Source organism: Archocentrus centrarchus, chromosome 11 (genome assembly GCF_007364275.1).
Source record: "Archocentrus centrarchus isolate MPI-CPG fArcCen1 chromosome 11, fArcCen1, whole genome shotgun sequence".
Taxonomy (NCBI): Eukaryota; Metazoa; Chordata; class Actinopteri; order Cichliformes; family Cichlidae; genus Archocentrus; species Archocentrus centrarchus.
Window position 1 is genome coordinate 17,201 of NC_044356.1, and position 20,422 is coordinate 37,622.

The window sequence follows — 20,422 nt, forward strand, 5'->3', positions numbered from 1 at the left end:
GGCCTGTAGAACCCCTATGATGGAGTACAGTAGCTCAAGATCCATCAAAGGTCACAGGTTAATACCTGTAAAACGACAAGCGTGACCTTGATGTAGAACACAGTTTGGGTGTAGGTAACTGTTTTGTGTAGATTTCACTAAAATTTGAATACTTAAAATGTAAAAATGACCTTGAGTACAGTTTGGGTGAAGAACCGATCGGTGATCATTGTGTGTAAATTTGATTATATTCTCACCAATACTGTAGGAGGAGTAGAGATTGTTTTTTTTTTTTTTTTTTTTTTTTTTTTTTTTTTTTTTAATAATTTTAGTGAATTGTGGATGGACCGCCGGCATAAGCTCATTTGGGCTGATAATTAATTTAAAAAATATAGATTAACACTGATCTTAATAGTTTTAGTCTTTAAATCTGCAAAAGCAAACATACACACTATATTTATTTTGAAGATTGTAAAAGTAATGTAAATATGCATATACATACAGTGCAAAGCAGTGTTAATTTTGACAGCAAATTTTGACTTAGTTTTAGTCACAGTCTCTTGACGAAAATATAATTTAGTTTTAGTCATAATTTAGTCATCTGAATAGTTTTAGTTTTAATCGACAGTTGATTTAGTCGACTAAAATATAAAGGGTGTAAAATGTGAATGCTTTTTCTTCAGTTCCCTTGAATTAGTCATTATACACACTTACACAAAATTAAACATTTATTAAAAGTTATAGAATATTATTAATAATATTAACATTAGTGTTTCACCTGCTTCCACACACCTGATCATTAACACCACCTTACTGAGATAATATGAGCATTTTACAGCAGGACACACTCTGAAAGGTACAGGGCAGTGTTCAGGACTAAGATTAGGAAAGGCTAATCCACCGCGGTGTGGAGATTTTCTCTAAACACAAACGCTAAACTGGGAAAAACACTTTACCCTGCATGACAGTATGCTTACCTTTGCATGGAGATCTGGGGTCCAGTTCCTTCTTAGCCATGATCTTATATTTCAGGTCAGCTACTCTGGTATTCAGTGTACTGGTTATTATTGGGGCTTGGTACCCAATCTCGGAGTGTGGGGATGATGAAATCTCCCCACTAACCTGTTGTCCTGGCTCCCCCTTGAAAAAGGTATAACCTTTTGCAGCAAGGACAATACTATGGCGCACTCCTTCAAAACCTGGAAATTGAACATTTCAACCCTAGACTCCAGTTTCTGTAACACAAAAGCATTTCCCAAATATGTAACAAATGAAATATTTTTTGTTACCCTACAAGACTTTTTCAGTTTTGTGATTTTTGTTTTCTTCAAAACTTTTACGATGCATATCAAGCTACGTCTTATTGTTTCTCTCCTGGTAAAGGGTGCATTTGACCAAATACAGTAATAGTTTTGATATCTAATGGGATTTAATATCAAAGTACACAGCTGTCAAACAGATATTATAAATTACCTAGAAAACTTAAGTTACTACTATACAGAGTTACTCTTAAACCTGTTAGAGGCCAATTTTTCAATATATTTCTTTCTATTTGTCTTGTACACTGTTTGTTTGACTACATGTCTTTCAGCTCCAGTGTCAAAGCTAGCAGTGTCTCAGACATGCTTATCACCAGAACAGATGAAGGTCAGCTGCTTTTCTAAAGGAAATGGACTAGACTATAACACTGATGCGCTCTACAGGAAGGGTCAGAGCAGACTCTACCTGCTGAGAAGGCTGAGGTCTTTTGGAGTGCAGGGGACACTCTTGAAGACCTTCTATGACTCTGTGGTGGCATCAGCCATCTTCTATGCAGCAGTATGTTGGAGCAGCAGCTTGTCTACAGCTGAGAGGAAGAGGATAGACAAGCTCATCAGGAAAGCCAGCTCTGTCCTAGGATGTCCTCTCGACTCAGTGCAGGTGGTGGGAGACAGAAGGACTCTGACCAAAATAACATCACTGATGGACAAGGTCTCCCATCCCATGCATGAAACTGTTGCTGAGCTGGAGAGCTCCTTCAGTGACAGACTGCTGCATCCTAAATGCACAAAGGAGCGTTACCGCAGATCCTTCCTCCCAGCAGCTGTAAGACTTTATAACCATCACTGCTCCCAACAAAAACCACAATAGCCTACACAATGTAGGATAATATATAATATACTGTAAATAGTCCGGCCTGTTAAGGTTCAACACACAGGCACATCATGTACGTTGTATATAGTGTTATTATTAGTAGTATTAAGGTTAATATTGTTTGTTGATTTTATATATATTCTTTTCTTAATAGTGTGAATTATTATATCTTTATTTATATTTATAATAACTGCGGCTGCTGTTACACCCAAATTTCCCCTCTGTGGGACAATAAAGGCTGTTTCTTCTTCTTCTTCTTCTAGAATTCATTTTGACTTTGGATGGTCAGTTACTGATACAAAGCAAAGACCCGACCAGTCCCTGAACAACTGGACAGCTGAGAAATCCACTGTCTCAAATGTTACCATCAACTTACATGGGAAGCTGACTGGAAACCTTATGTTCCAAGTTTGGAATAATATCAGCAGAGATGAAACAGCTGTTCAGCTGGAAGCCTGCAGAGGTAGAATATTTAAGAGTGATATTTTCTGACAAGGAATTTTAATATACCCATTTATATTAATGGGTGAATGTGTCCAAACTTTTGACTGAAGGTGAAAGTAATTATACATCATTTCTAACTTCAGATGTTACTGCATGTTGAGCAATGAAACAAGAAGCATTTTGGTATCTCTTATTTCTTCATGATATTTAATATTTTTTGAAATTTGCATTTGCATTCTAGGTTTAATTGCAACCTTGAGGGTGGCTGTGATAGTTACTGTCATCATGCTCTTTGTCGTTGTGATTTTGGGTATTATAAAAGTTTTTGCAAAAAAACAAGACCCATAACTGTTAATGAGGGTAAGTGAAATATTTAAAACCTTGCTTATAAAAAAAAGGTATTATAAAACAAAGTGGCTTTCTCCAAAACACAATACACTTTTTTGTTTGTTTTTCCTTTCTAAGGTAACTTTGGCAATGAAGTTGTCTATACAGATGTTAGAGTGATAAGAAATACCAAATGAAACCAAACCAACTCAGTGGTTAAGATGGATGGATATTTAAACCAATGTCAAACAGCAAGAAAATATAACTGTTTTGTTTGTTGTTGTTGTTTTTGTTTGCTTTTTGCATTGAGCTTTGATTTTGGTTTATTGTTGTAATTAGTCAAACATTTTGCAACCAACTCATCTAACATGGGTAACAAGGATGAGCAATTTTGTTATTGCCATGAACTGAGAGAAACTGCAAACCCCTGGTCACTTTTGACCTCAAGATGGAGACAAAAGTCCTCATATTTTATAGTGTTTTCTATGTTGAAGGTAGCTTCAATCAGTTATACCCCCCCCCCCCCCCCCAAAAAAAAAAAAAACTTATATTTTGCTCAAAGATGACATAAGTATAATATTTAATGATGGGTTGAAGGATTGTTGTGATTTTTATTTCCTAGATGCTACTACATGTTTTTGAATAACAGATCTTGTAATAAAAAGCATTTTTGTGAATTTACAACACTTCCCCATTTTAATATGGTGGTTATTTTTGTTTTTTTGTTTTAGATACTAAATTTGTACTGTACATAGCACTGTACTGTACTGTATACTGTAACTCTGCATATGATTTTTTTTTTTTAATCATTTAGTCAAATTTATGGTAATATAATCATATGTCTTTCCCTTTCATTCTATCAGTGTATCTCTGAGCTGCATTGTATTTTTGTAGACAAAAATAAACACCCAACTCTGTTACTGTGTCTGAAGCAGAGACAGTGAGTGGTCTAAACGCGCTCCATCACTCATTTGGTTTTCATGTCTAATGTGAAACTTCCTGTTAGATTCAATCAACTAACTCTGACTATGTTGCTGAATCTACCATGCAGGGCACGGGAAAAAAAAGATCTTTAATGGTGCATATTTATATATATACTTATTAGGGGTGGGACTTGATTAAAAAAAATCTAATTAATTAAGAGCTTTGTAATTAATTAATCGTAATTAATGAATCAATATACATAAGCTTAAACTTCAAAATTTTGTCTACTACACAGACCAACGAAGGGCGGAAGTGTTCCTGTGATAAGCAAACTCCTGAAATTAAAGTTAAAAGCATCATAACGGGATAGTTTTATTCAACATTAATGTCTCACTTAATATAGTTGGAAATTAATCATTCACTCAGCTGTATTCCTTGATGTTTAAATGTGTTATGCTTGTTTTAACAGCTTATTTTGAATTAAAGACTTAAAATTAAACCACAAAAAGAAGAAAAAGTTCGTTCTCCGTTTAACCAGCTGCTTTTACACAGCTGTGCTTCACACTCACGGTTGGTAGGCAACATGAGCTATGCAGAGGTGAGGGCAGGTGACGATTTGTTTTTTATATTTTATATTTTAATACATATATGTAAATTTAAATATACATACTGTACCTTACATACAATACCGTACATACCGTACGTATCTTACCGTACGTATCTTACCGTAAATGCCATACTGTACCTACCATATGTACCGTACATTCCATTACATACGTACCGTACCTACCGTATGTACCGTATGTACCATACATACTATACGTATCATACCCCACGTACCGAACTTACCGTACATACCTGTATGTACTGTACATACCGGACATTCCATACCATATATACCATATGTATGGCACATACCGTACAAACCACAACACCATACCGTACATACATACCATACATATATTATGCATGTATATATACCATACATATTTATATTTTTATATTAACCTTTTTATTTTTTCATTTATATAAATATAGAAAATATATAAATATATTAACAATATATTTAAAATTTATATTTCTAATTTTTATATATTTATTATATTTTTATTTTTCATACTATACCTTCTGTACATACCATACGTACCATAGATGGCGCCGGTGAGGTCAGCAGCCGTCGTACCTGCTCCTACGCTTTGTTTGTATATATTAGGTTTAGCTCTAATTTTGGACTTTATAATTCCGCCTGCTCTGTGTCATATCACGTATGACAGACAGACTCTTTTTAATATCAGAATACAGCACTCTGGCTGTATTCTGACACCTTTTTCTCCCGACCCGACTTGGCCTCAGGAGATACTGCGTTTCCAGTGGGCCAGCTCAAACAAAGGACGGACCAGGTCACGGACAAGGCCCCGAGGGAAAAGAGCCGGCGTAAGAGAGAGGCTGAGGCGCAGAGCGCACCAAACGCCACTGCCGAGCATCCTGTTGGCTAATGTCCAGTCACTGGATAACAAGCTGGACGAACTCAGGGCCAGGATACAGTTTCAGAGGGACATAAGGGACTGCAACATCATCTGTCTCACGGAGACATGGCTGACTCCCCTCATACCGGACCACGCCGTACAGCCGTCGGAGTTCTTCAGTGTTCATCGCACGGACAGAACGAGTGAGTCTGGAAAATCAAGAGGAGGAGGTGTGTGCCTAATGATTAATAACAACTGGTGTGACAGTAGGAATGTTGTCCCTCTGAAACAATCATGTTCACCTAACCTGGAGCTCCTAACCCTGAAATGCCATCCCCACTACCTGCCCCGCGAGTTCACTTCGGTCATCTTCAGCGCCGTCTATATTCCACCTCAGGCGGACACAAACACTGCACTATCCGAGCTACATGAGGCGATTTCCACCTATCAGGCTAACCAGCGTGATGCGGCTCTCATCGTAGCTGGGGACTTTAACAGTGCAAACTTGAAAAAGCTGATACCGGAATTGATTCAACACATCGACTGCCCCACCAGAGGAGAGAGGACCCTAGACCACTGCTACTCTCCATTCAAAGATGGCTACAAAGCAAAGCCTCTTCCGCCTTTTGGGAAGTCTGACCACACCTCTGTCCTTCTCATGCCGAAATACAAACAACGGCTCAGGCAGGAACCCCCTGCTGTGAGAGAAGTGACACGGTGGTCTGATCAAACAGAGACCGCTCTGCAGGGTGCGTTGGATTCAACCGACTGGGACATGTTTCGCAGCAGCGCGGGCGGAGACATCGAGGAGTTTACGGAAACTGTTGTGGGATTTATTGGGAAAGTTGTTGAAGACACTTCACTTAGGAGGACCATCAGGACTTTTCCCAACCAGAAGCCGTGGGTGGATAAATCTGTCCGCGACACCCTGAGGTCCCGCACCGTTGCCTACAACTCCGGCCTCGCCTCTGGGAACATGGAGGACTACAAGGTTGCATCATACAATGTCCGCAGAGCGGTGAAAGAGGCTAAACATCGCTACGGCCGCAGACTGGAACAGCAACTACAACAGTCTGACTCCAGGGGACTGTGGCAGGGACTACGCACCATCACGGACTACAAAGCACCACACACACACCCGGTGAGTGCCGACGCTTCTCTGGCTGATGATCTCAACATCTTCTTTGCGCGCTTTGAGTCGGGAAGCCGACAGCCCGCTGCGCTCCCGGCCGGAGGGGCGGAGACACTCACTGTGACGGAGCGCGACGTGAGGAGGGCGTTTAGACGTGTAAACACCAGGAAAGCGGCTGGACCAGAAGGTATTAGTGGACGTGTCCTTAAGACCTGCGCTGACCAGCTGGCACCTGTGTTTACACTGATATTCAACCTCTCACTGAAACTGTGTGTGATTCCCACCTGCTTTAAAAAGACCATCATAGTCCCTGTCCCAAAGAAACCACACCCCAGCAGCCCCAATGACTTCAGGCCCATAGCGCTCACCTCTGTGGTGATGAAGTGTTTTGAGAGACTCATCAAGACATTCATCACCTCCTCACTGCCCACCACCCTCGACCCACTACAGTTTGCATACCGGCCAGACAGATCCACAGATGACGCCATATCCTTCCTCCTCCACAAGACCCTTTCACACATAGACACTGGTAAGGGGAACTATGTGAGAGTGCTGTTTGTAGATTACAGCTCAGCATTCAACACCATAGTTCCCTCCAGGCTGGTCTCTAAGCTGCTGGACCTGGGCCTGGGCCCATCCCTGTGCAGGTGGGTTCACAGCTTCCTGACCAGCAGACCACAGGTGGTACGAGTGGGTCACCTCACCTCATCCTCCCTCACCCTCAACACTGGATCCCCCGAAGGCTGTGTGCTCAGCCCTCTGCTGTACTCACTGTACACCCATGACTGCGAGGCCACGTCAGAGTCCAACGTCATCATCAAGTTTGCTGACGACACTGCTGTTGTGGGACTAATCTCTCACAATGAGGAGACAGCCTACAGGAGAGAGGTCTCCCGCCTGGAGAACTGGTGCCAGGAGAACCACCTCCTGCTCAACGTCAGCAAAACGAAGGAACTGATCGTGGACTTCAGCAGGAAGCAGCAGAGGGACTACCATCCACTTGTCATCAGTGGTGCTGAGGTGGAAAGAGTGGACACTTTCAAATACCTGGGAGTGACCATCTCACAGGACCTGTCCTGGACTCATCACATAAACATCACTGTGAAGAAGGCCAGACAGCGTCTCTACCTCCTCAGGCGGCTGAGAGACTTCAAGCTCCCACTCAAGGTGCTCAGGAACTTTTACACCTGCACCATCGAGAGCATCATGCGTGGGAGCATCACCACCTGGATGGGAAACTGCACCAAGCAGGACCTCATGGCCCTAAAAAGGGTGGTTCGTTCAGCTGAACAGACCATCAGAACCACCCTCCCCAACCTGCAGGACATTTACACCAAGCAGTGCAGGCTGAGGGCCATGAAGATCCTAAAACAGCCCAGCCACCCCGGACACTCTCTCTTCTCCCTGCTCCCATCAGGCCGGCGTTACCGCTGCCTGAGGGCTAAGACTGAAAGGTTGAAGAAGAGTTTTTACCCACAAGCCATCCGTCTGCTCAACTCTGAGCCCTAACTGGACCATTATTGCACAATGTAAATATTATAATTTATAAAAGTGTGTATAGTGTATAGTATATAGAGTATAGTGTATAGTGTGAATTACTTTTTTTTATTTTTATTCTTCTTATTTATATGTGTGTGTATATATGGTTGCAGGTACAAAATACATTTCACTGTGCATTGTACTGTGTATAACTGTGCATGTGACAAATAAACACTATCTTATCTTATCTTATCTTATACCGTACATACCGTACATTCCATACCATACCTTCCGTATCATATGTACATACAGTATGTACAATACCGTACATACGTACAATACATATATTATAAATTTTTATTTAATTTTTATTTATATTTTATTTTTACATTTATATAAATATATTAATAATATGTTTAAAATTTATATTTCTAATTTTTTTTTTGTACCGTACATTCCATTACATACATACCATACATACCGTATGTACCGTACATTCCATTACATACATATCGTACATACCGTACATTCCATACCATACCTTCCGTATATACCATACATTCCACAATATCCATATCATATGTACGTACAGTATGTACCATACCGTACATACATACAATACATTTTATTTTTACATTTATATAAATATAGAAAATATATTAATATATTTTATTATTTATTATTTATATTAATATATAAATAATATAATTTATATTTTTGATTTTTATATATTTATTATATTTTAATATTTCATATATTTTTATATTAATAAATATTTATGGATATATTAAAATATGTACCGAACATACAGTACCTGCCGTATGTATGGCACATACCGTACATTCCACAACATACATACCATATGCACGTGCATACCATAAACATATACCATAAATATAATTTTTATTTATATTTTTTCATTTATCTTTTTATTTTTATATTTATATAATTATAAAAAAATACATAAAAAATATATATTTACAATATATTTTTGATTTTTATATTTATATTTTACAGGTTACACACCTACCGTATAATACCGTATGTACCGAACATACCGTAGAGACTGTATGGACCTGTATGTACTGTACATTCCATACGATACATACCGTATACGATACAACCATAAATACCATTTGTACCATACCGTACATACATTATAAAGTTTTATTTATATTTTATATATACATATATATTTATATAATTTTTTTAGATTTATTTTTTATATTTTTATACATATATGTAAATATAAATATACATTCCGTACCTTACATACATATCTTACCGTACATACCATACTGTACCTACCGTATATACCGTATGTATGGCACATACCGTACAAACCACACCATACCTTCCGTACATACATACAGTCCACAACATACATAACATATGTACGTACAGTATGTACCATACCGTACATACATACCATACATATATTATAAATTTTTATTCATATTTTTATATTTATCTTTTTATTTTTATATTTATATAAATATAAAATATACATTAAAAATATATATTTACAATTCACATTTTTAATTTTTATATATTCATTTATATTTTATTTTTCATACATTTATACATTAATAAATATATATATATATATATATATATATATATATAAATATATTAAAATATACCGTACGTACCATACCATACATACCATACCGTACGTACCGTACTTTCCATTACACACCTACCGTATCATACCGTATGTACCGAACATACCGTGGTACATATGGAATGTACCGTACATTCCATACCACACATACCGTATGTATGGCACATACCGTACAAACCACACCATACCTTCCGTACATACATACAGTCCACAACATACATACCATATGTATGTACAGTATGTACCATACCATACAAAAATATGAATAAAAATACAGTATGGTATATACTGTATTTTTATTCATATTTTTATATTTATATAAATATAAAATATCCATTAAAAATATATATTTACAATTCATATTTTTAGTTTTTATATATTTATTTATATTTTATTTTTCATATATTTATACATTAATAAATATATATATAAATATATTAAAACATACCGTACGTACCATACCGTACACACATACCGTACGTACCATACCTTACATATAAATTTTTAGATATTTATATTTTTTATATTTTATATTTTAATAGATACATAGAAATATAAATATACATACCGTATGTACTATACGTACCTCACATACAATACCGTACAGACCGCACGCAGACCGACTCTTCTTGCTCCAGCCTCTGACGGGGACGGTCGCATTCTATCTCTCTCCCTGCCCTCCCTATCTTTCCTGCTTGCTGCTTGCTGTGAGAGCGTCTCTTGCACACTGTTCGAATAAGAATAAGATTGAGAGCAATATGGATTTGGCAAACTGGGCCTTCAAGACCATTGATCGAATTTTTTCCACTATGAGACCTGGGAAAGGGGAGCCTGCGTGTCCGAGTGGAACAGACCCGGTTGGATACGTCATCGACTCTTGGAGCTCGTGGAGACCTGTGTGCTTCTCGGCCCTCGAGGTGGAAGACGTGGAAGACGCTTACATATTTGGCTATCTGGTAGCGGTATCTTTTCTGTTTGGGCTCGGAGGATACCTGATTTACCGAGAAATCAAGAAAACCTGGACGGCAGTTCGACATCTGCAGAGGCTGCCGACCCAGGTGGATGGGCTGACCAGAATGGTACAGACTCAGACTCAAAGCCTGATGAACCTGAGCCGTAGACTTGGGGAGTAGCAGGTGAGAGGGGTTCGATCTGGAGATAAGGTACTGTACGGTTCTGCACAGTGAGGACGGTAACTAATGAATTTGGATTATTGGATTTATTGAATGGTTTCCCAGTGAGACTGAAGGCTGTTGAAAAAACAAGCAGCCTGTTCCAAAACAACATCTGCATTATCAGGATTCGGCTCCCTAGCCAGCCTTGGCTGGCAATCATATCTCTCCAGAGCTATGCGTAACGGCCGCCCTCCCCCTCAGCCCTCTCTGTGATTTGTGAAGCTGGATCTGGTGTACCAAGGCCGCTGATGAACTTCCATCACTATCAGCGAACTGTTTGGCTGGGAGCTGGCATCTGGGCTCCACAATGCCCCCACCCTCTCGTCTCCGTCTGCATCCCCTCCTGACCCTGACCCTACCCACCATACTGCTATCCCGGCTTTATATGTGCAATATGCTTTTTGCTGAGGTGTTTTTTGGAACCTCGTAAGGTGTTCTTTATGAACACAGTATGAGATGATTTTTTGAACCTAACTATCCCAATGTATCTCTTTCTGTCTCTCTGCTAAAGGTAGCGCCGTTGAGAAACGGTTGCATGACCTCAGACATCTGTCCCCCCTGTCTGTGTTATGTTTATGCTTGTTTTGGATGGATGTTCTGTTAACTGCAATTTCCCCATTTGTGGGACTAATAAAGGCATTCTTGATTCTTGATTCTTGATTCTTGTATCTTACCGTACATACCATACTGTACCTACCGTACGTACCGTACATTCCATACCATACATACCGTATGTACCATACCGTACGTACCATATCTTACATATATTATAAATGTTTAGATATTTATATTTTTCATATTTATACATATATATATATGAAATAAGTTGAGGTTGAGACCTTGGTTATTCGATGGCCTATGCCTGGTGCTATATGGACAATCATAATTCTGAGTTATATAAAATGAAAATTGATTTATGGAATGTAACAAATAATCTGTATGATTTCTAAGTTGATAAGAATGTGTATAACACAGAAATGATTTTAAAGCACAACAAGTTAAGGAAATTGTGAAATCTTGGAGAATCACTGAGCAGGGTAAGATGAGGAACTGAAACCTGTTGCCTAGGAATCAGTAGGAACCGAGGGGAAAAACAAGCTGAAAATAGCTTTAGATGGAAAGTACCTAACAGGCCTTGTATTACGAGAAATGAAGTAATGGTTAAGTCAAATACCATAATTGGAAGCTGGGCATTGGAGTGATAATTTGTCATGATGATGTTTTAAAACTAGGATGTGTCTTAGATTTAAAATATAAAAGGCGATGCACAGAAGTAAGAGAATCTTGGGAGCCCTTCCCAGCACCAGGACTGATCTGCAGAATGGACAGGGCCAACCCAGCTGTGGACAACTAATTGACTTGGAATGGTTTTGAGTGCATTCTCCCTGTATTTTCAGTTGAAGATTGGAAGTACCTAGGCTGTTGGATTTCAGGGAGGATTTCTGCATAACAGTAAGGACTATAAAAGAGGACAGTTGACAGAATAAAACCAACATCTTTCTTTTTGGACATCTCCTTTTTCCCCACTTCACTGCGGCAGCAACGGACTGGACATCGGGTGTGGTCGCTTCGGCCGAGTGACTCACTTGAAGTCCTTTCTTCCCAAAATAGGATGTTAACCAATTGGATAATTTCAAGCCCCTTCCTCAACAACCCAGCTCTTAAGTATACCATCCTGATTCAGATCTAGTAATTCTGAAAGATATGCTCTGTGATTGATTCATTTTGATTCTGAAACTTAAATTCTAAGATGATTGTTGAATTTGGAGAATTGATTAAGAACTGATTTTGAGCTAAATGCAAACTGCTTGAGCTGAAACCTGCATAAAAAAATTTGACTCTAAAAAGTCAGTATAATTCTCTTGAGAATTATTTTCCCCATTAACGGTACATCTACATCCATGCAACAGTAAAACTCTAGGCAAGTCAAGCTACAACATCTGGTTCTGTTTGGACACACTAGTCGTTTGTAATCCACTTCAACTTTACTTATGTCCCTTGGGCTCACTGTCCGAGCCGATAAAATAATCTGGCCAGTAACAAGTGCACTGATCAAGGGATGAGCCACTACAACTAATTCGGACTATATTTCGGGGTCGACTGTGGAAGCCTTCCTGATCAGCGGCATTGGAGTATAGAGGAAGCGGGGCAGAGGTTAGGATTATTAGTGGTTAGAAGCCAGATGAGTCACCCCGTCACAGCTTAAGTAGTGTCACTGAGTTGCAGGAGAGGGTAATACCCCACTGATGAAAGTGATCTGGACCCTATGAAACGGAGTAGCTGTCACAGAGGTAAATACCTGTGGGATCTAACAATATATATAAATATACATACCATATGTACTGTACGTATCTTACCATACATACCGTACGTACCATACCTTACATATATTACAAATTTTTAGATATTTATATTTTTATATTTTAATATATATACATACAGGGGTTGGACAATGAAACTGAAACACCTGTCATTTTAGTGTGGGAGGTTTCATGGCTAAATTGGACCAGCCTGGTGGCCAATCTTCATTAATTGCACATTGCACCAGTAAGAGCAGAGCGTGAAGGTTCAATTAGCAGGGTAAGAGCACAGTTTTGCTCAAAATATTGCAATGCACACAACATTATGGGTGACATACCAGAGTTCAAAAGAGGACAAATTGTTGGTGCACGTCTTGCTGGCGCATCTGTGACCAAGACAGCAAGTCTTTGTGATGTATCAAGAGCCACGGTATCCAGGGTAATGTCAGCATACCACCAAGAAGGATGAATCACATCCAACAGGATTAACTGTGGACGCAAGAGGAAGCTGTCTGAAAGGGATGTTTGGGTGCTAACCCGGATTGTATCCAAAAAACATAAAACCACGGCTGCCCAAATCATGGCAGAAAAATGTGCACCTCAGCTCTCCTGTTTCCACCAAAACTGTCCGTCGGGAGCTCCACAGGGTCAATATACACGGCCGGGCTGCTATAGCCAAACCTTTGGTCACTCGTGCCAATGCCAAACGTCGGTTTCAGTGGTGCAAGGAGCGCAAATCTTGGGCTGTGGACAATGTGAAACATGTATTGTTCTCTGATGAGTCCACCTTTGCTGTTTTCCCCACATCCGGGAGAGTTACAGTGTAGAGAAGCCCCAAAGAAGCGTACCACCCAGATTGTTGCATGCCCAGAGTGAAGTATGGGGGTGGATCAGTGATGGCATTCCCTTGGCCCAATACCTGTGCTAGATGGGCGTGTCACTGCCAAGGACTACTGAACCATTCTGGAGGACCATGTGCATCCAATGGTTCAAACATTGTATCCTGAAGGCGGTGCCGTGTATCAGGATGACAGTGCACCAATACACACAGCAAGACTGGTGAAAGATTGTTTGATGAACATGAAAGTGAAGTTGAACATCTCCCATGGCCTGCACAGTCATCAATATTATCTAAATATTATTGAGCCACTTTGGGGTGTTCTGGAGGAGCGAGCATCACATCGTGACCTGGCCACTATCCTGCAAGAAGAATGGCTTAAAATCCCTCTGTCCACTGTGCAGGACTTGTATAAAACCAGGTGTTTCAGTTTCATTGTCCAACCCCTGTATATATATATACCTTATGTACTGTACGTATCTTACCATACATACCATACTGTACCTGCTGTACTCACCGTACATTCCATTACACACATACCGTACCTACCGTATAATACCGTCTGTACCGAACATACCGTAGATACTGTATGGACCTGTATGTACCGTACATTCCATACGACACATACCGTATGTATGGCACATTTTGTACAAACCATGCCATACCTTCCGTACATACCGTATGTTCCACACCATACATACAGTATATACGTACAGTATGTACCATATCGTACATACCATACCATGCATATATTATAAATTTTTATTTATATTTTATATTTATATTTTTTTATGTATAAAAATATAGAAAATATATAAATATACTTTAAAAATAATATATTTATAATTTATATTTTTAATTTTTATATATTTTTTATATTTTTATTTTTCTTCTATTTTTATATTAATAAATATATTAAAATATAAATATATGTACCTTCCATACATACCATTCGTTCCATACCATACATATATTATAAATTTTTAGTTATATTTTATATACATATATACATTTTTTAGATTTATTTTTTATATTTTAATAAATATATGTAAATATAAATATACATACCGTACCTTACATACAATACCGTACATACGTACGTATCTTACCGTACATACTATACTGTGCCTACCGTATGTACCGTACATTCCACAACAGTATGTACCATACACTATGTACCATACCGTACATACATATCATACATATATTATACATTTTTAATTTTATTTATATGTTTATATTTATCTTTTTATTTTTATATTTATATAAATATAAAATATACATTAAAAATATATATATTTACAAATTATATTTTTTAAATTTTTATATATTTATTTATATTTTATTTTTCATATATTTATACATTAATAAATATATATATAAAGATATTAAAATATACCGTACATACCATTACACACCTACCGTATAATACCGTATGTACCGAACATACCATAGAGACTGTATGGACCTGTATGTACTGTACATTCCATACGATACATACCGTATACGATACCATACCTTACATATATTATAAATTTTTAGATATTTATATTTTTTATATTTTTATATTTTAATAGATACATAGAAATATACATACAGTATGTACTGTACGTACCTTACATACAATTCCGTATGTATCTTACCGTACATACCATACTGTACTTACTGTACGTACCGTACATTCCATACCGTATGTATGGCACATACTGTACAAACCATACTATACCTTCCGTACATACCGTGCATTTAACAACATACATACCATACCATACATACCATACCATACATATATTATAAATTTTCTATATTTATTTATATTTTTAATATATTTTTACCTACCTACAATACATATCTTGTACATATCTTGCCGTTCATACCATACTGTACCTATCGTACGTACCACACATTCCATTACATGCATATGGTACCTATTTTATGTACCATGCATAATGTACGTATCCTACCATACATACCGAACATACCGTACATACTGTATGTCCCTGTATCTACCGTACGTACCGTACATTCCCCAGCATATGTACGTACAGGATGTACCGTACATATATTATAAATTATTATTTATATTTTTTATTTATCTTTTTATTGTTTATATATTTTAATATTAATAAACATATATATATATATATATATATATATATATATATTTTTTTTTTTATATATATATTTTAAAATATAAATATATATATACATACGGTATGTACCTGTATGTACTATACATAGCGTACTTTCCGTACATACCGTACATATATTATACATTTTTAGATGTATCTTATATACATATATATTTATATATAATTTTATATTTATTTTTTATGTATTTATATATAAAACAGCTCAGTCAATATAAAAAAAATTATTTAAACAGTTTAAAAAATGTATAACCATAAATTTATGTATATAAACATATAAGTAATAAATATATTTTTCTTTACATTATGTATTTATATACATATATTATATATATATATATATATATATATATATATATATATATATATATAGACATTAGACATTAATGTTGAATAAAACTAACCAGTTATGATGCTTAACTTTCATTTCAGGAGTTTGCTTATCACAGGAGCACTACCACCTTTGTTGGCCTGTGTAGCAGACTTGTGGGAAACTAAACAAAATGTTGATGTTTAAGCTTATGTATATTGATTCATTCATCAACCAATCTTAAATTAATATTTATCATGTTAAATGTTTAAATGAGATTAAAATGAGATTAATTTCGATTAATTAAGCTCCTAATTAATTAGATAAATTTTTTTAATCGAGTCCAACCCCTAATTTATTTTCATATTAATTATAATACTGATCATCTTTATAAGACACTTGAATGGGCACCTTCAACTATACAAATTGAATCTGAATATATATATATATATATATATATATATATATATATATATATATATATATATATATATATATATATATATATTAATTAATTACGGGGAAAATAACAAATTAAAATTTCTTTAATTTTTATTAAAGCATTTTAATCGCACTTTGCACGAGTTCCAGGCATACAGATTATATCGACACACGATGTCAAAAATTCAGGGGCCGCATCCTTCGAAGGACCCCGGCCCACATAGACTGGGTCCTTCGCAGCCCACAAAGACCACAAAGGCCGAAAGTTAGCGACTAGCCTTCATATCAGTGTATCCTGCCTCACCTCTGTGTAGCTCATGTTGCCTAGGAACCGTGAATGCGAAGCATAGCTGTGGAAAAGCAGCTGGTTAAACAGAGAACGAACTTTTGCTCCTTTTTGTGGCTTAAGTCTTTAATTCAAAATAAGCTGTTAAAACAAGCATAACACATTTCAACATCAAGGAATACAGCTGAGAGAATGATTTCCAACTATATTAAGTGAGACATTAATGTTGAATAAAACTATCCAGTTATGATTGCTTAACTTTAATTTCAGGAGTTTGCTTATCACAGGAGCACTTCTGCCCTTCGTTGGTCTGTGTAGTAGACTGGCGGGAAAATTTTGAAGTTTAAGCTTATGTATATTAATTCATTCATCGACCAAACTTAAATTAATATTTCTCATGTTAAATATTTAAATGTGATTAAAATGCAATTAATTTTGATTAATTAATTACAAAGCTTCTAATTAATTGGATTTATTTTTTTAATCGAGTCCCACTGCTAATATAAATAAATATATAAAAACATAAATATGTGTATGTAAATATTCTAAGATAAAAATATAAATAAAAATTCTTAAAAATATATTTACATTTATAGATTTATTTGTATAAAATATATAAAAACAAGGGGACACTTACTGAAAGCATGCCTTGGTCGGGACTTAAACCCTTACTCTCCTGCTGTAAGGATCTTAATGTTACCACCACATCATTCCGGCTGCTTTTCAATACCTGACATAATATATATACCATATGTTATGTCAGTCATGTTATGTCAGCCGGTACGGCTTGTATGGTACGTACCCTACGGTACAAACGGTTTGTACGGTAGGTACGGTATGTATGTCATGGAACATACGGTATGTATGGTAGGTACGGTATGGTTGTACGGTATGTACCATACGTTCGGTACGGATCGTATGGTACGTACGTACTGTACAAACAGTATGTACGGTAGGTACGGTATGTATGTTATGGGACCTACGGTATGTATGGTGCATACAGATTATATGGTATATATGTACCGTATGTAGGTATATATATCCATATATCCACCACAGGCTAATGCCCGGCCTCCCTCCCCAGGCCTGGCTCCAGGGTGGGGCCCCGGTAACCCTATCCCGGGCAGGGTAAACTGTTCCCTTGCTGTTACAAACATAGGGGTCTTCTGAACCGCTTTTTGTCTGGACCCTCATCCAGGACCAGTTTGCCATGGGGGACCCTACCAGGGGGACAAGCCCCCAGGCAACATAGCACCTGGGATCACTGGGACACACAAACCCCTCCACCACGATAAGGTGATATATATATATATATATATATATATATATATATATACTATAAAAATTACTTATAAAAATATAAGTAATTTATAATCTATGTACGGATCGCACAGTATGTACGTACTATATGTATGGTACGTACGATATGTACGGTTTGGTTTTATGGTACGTTTGTTATGGAATTTACGGTATGTTCGGTACGTACTGTATGGTGCATATAGTATGTACCATACGTAAGGTACGTACAGTATCTATGGCACAGTATTTACGGTGTGGTATGTATGGTACATACGTATTGTATGCATGGGGACACTTACTGAAAGTATGCCTTGGTTGGGAGTCGAACCCCTAACTTTAAAAAAAGCTCAGTCTAAGCCCCGAAGTGTGGGAGTGACAGAGATAGAGGACAGAGAGGAGGAAGAGTAGAACTCCATACATAACAGGAAAATTGTGAAAACAAGAGTATATGAATACCACGGCCGTGTCTGGCTTTTGGCGTGTGAAAAAGTAGCGGAACAGTGGGGTACAGCAGAGGACCGTGAGTTGAGTCTGGACTTAAACATGGATTAGGAGGTCACTCAGCCTGGTTTTCCATACAGAGTATCTCTATAGGAACAGTGACTGTGACCTCCGTAAGCAGCTGAGGTCACGGAAAACTCCGCGGAGATAATTCAGTGCCCAAGAACACAATGTGCGTGTTTCATCAGCGCTTAACGTTATACACTGTCTGGCCAAAAAAAAAGTTGCCACAGAAAAAAGGTCACACTAATATTATGTTGGACTGCCTTTAGCTTTGATTACGGCATGCATTCGCTGTGGCATTGTTTTGATAAACTTCTGCAATGTTACAAGATTTATTTCCATCCAGTGTTGCATTAATTTTTTCACCAAGATCTTGCAGTGATGATGGCAGATTCTGACCACTACGCAAAGCCTTCTCCACATCCCAAATATTCTCATTGGGGTTGAGGTCTGGACGGTGGCCAATCCATGTGTGAAAATTATGTCTCATGCTCCCAGAACCACTCTTTCACAATTCGAGCCCAATGAATCCTGGCATTGTCATCTTGGAATATGCCCGTGCCATCAGGGAAGAAACAATCCATTGATGGAATAACCTGGTCATTCAGTAGTCAGCTGACCTCATTCTTTGAGCACAAAATGTTGCTAAACCTTAAACATAGCCCTGAGTGCTACTGTTGTTTTTCTTTGATCATTCAGGATTTTTTTACAGCCACATTTCTTCCTCGAAGATGATGGGTCTTTGAGGAAGACATTTGGAGGCTCGTACCTATATGCTTAGTTAAATCCAGGTGGCAACTTTTTTTTTTTTTGGCCAGGCAGTGTAATTAGCTCCATTTTCTTTTTCATTCATTCTTTATTGACATGATAGTTGATTAAACAATCATCAAAGCAGTGCAATATATCATTTCTTCACCTTGTTAAAATAATAACTTTCAGGTTTTCCAGGAAAGATGAACCCTCTAAAACTAGATGATTTAGGCAAAAAAAAAAGTTTGTTAAAAATGACTCAGCCTGTTATTTTATGAGAAAAAGGGAGAATTATTTCCCCATTAGAGCAAAGTTACATTCATATTCACACTGATCTGTGTTACATTTTCAGTGACTGATTTTGAAAGAAAACCAATTTGCAGTTCTTTGATTTTATCAGGAATCTTTTTCACAAGCCTTCTTGTTACTTTTTCTTGATGCCTCAGAAATCAAACAATGGATTCATTGTTGAGCCACATAAATATTTCCACATTAATGAATTACAAAGCAAACTTTGCAGCCTTACTTCATAAGTTTCATTCAAACTAAGGTGCAGACAAAAAAGGGAACTCCGGTCTGAGAGACGCAGCAGGCTGTGTCTGACCTGCTGCGAATGACCAGCATAGAGCAGGTCAGAGCTTCACACAGTGTCTCTGCTGGCTAAAGCCTGGAACCATCACTGTTGCTGCAACTCCAGGAAAAACTGTTTGGAAAGTGAGCAATGTCCACGTCTGAGAAGCTTTCCAGGTGCTGTGATTCAGTGGCGGATGCTGGTCTTTCAAGGAGGGGAAGCACAATTTCGGCCCACATCATAAAATGTGTTGGTTTATTTATACGTAAATTCTACCCTCTGTTCCTTTT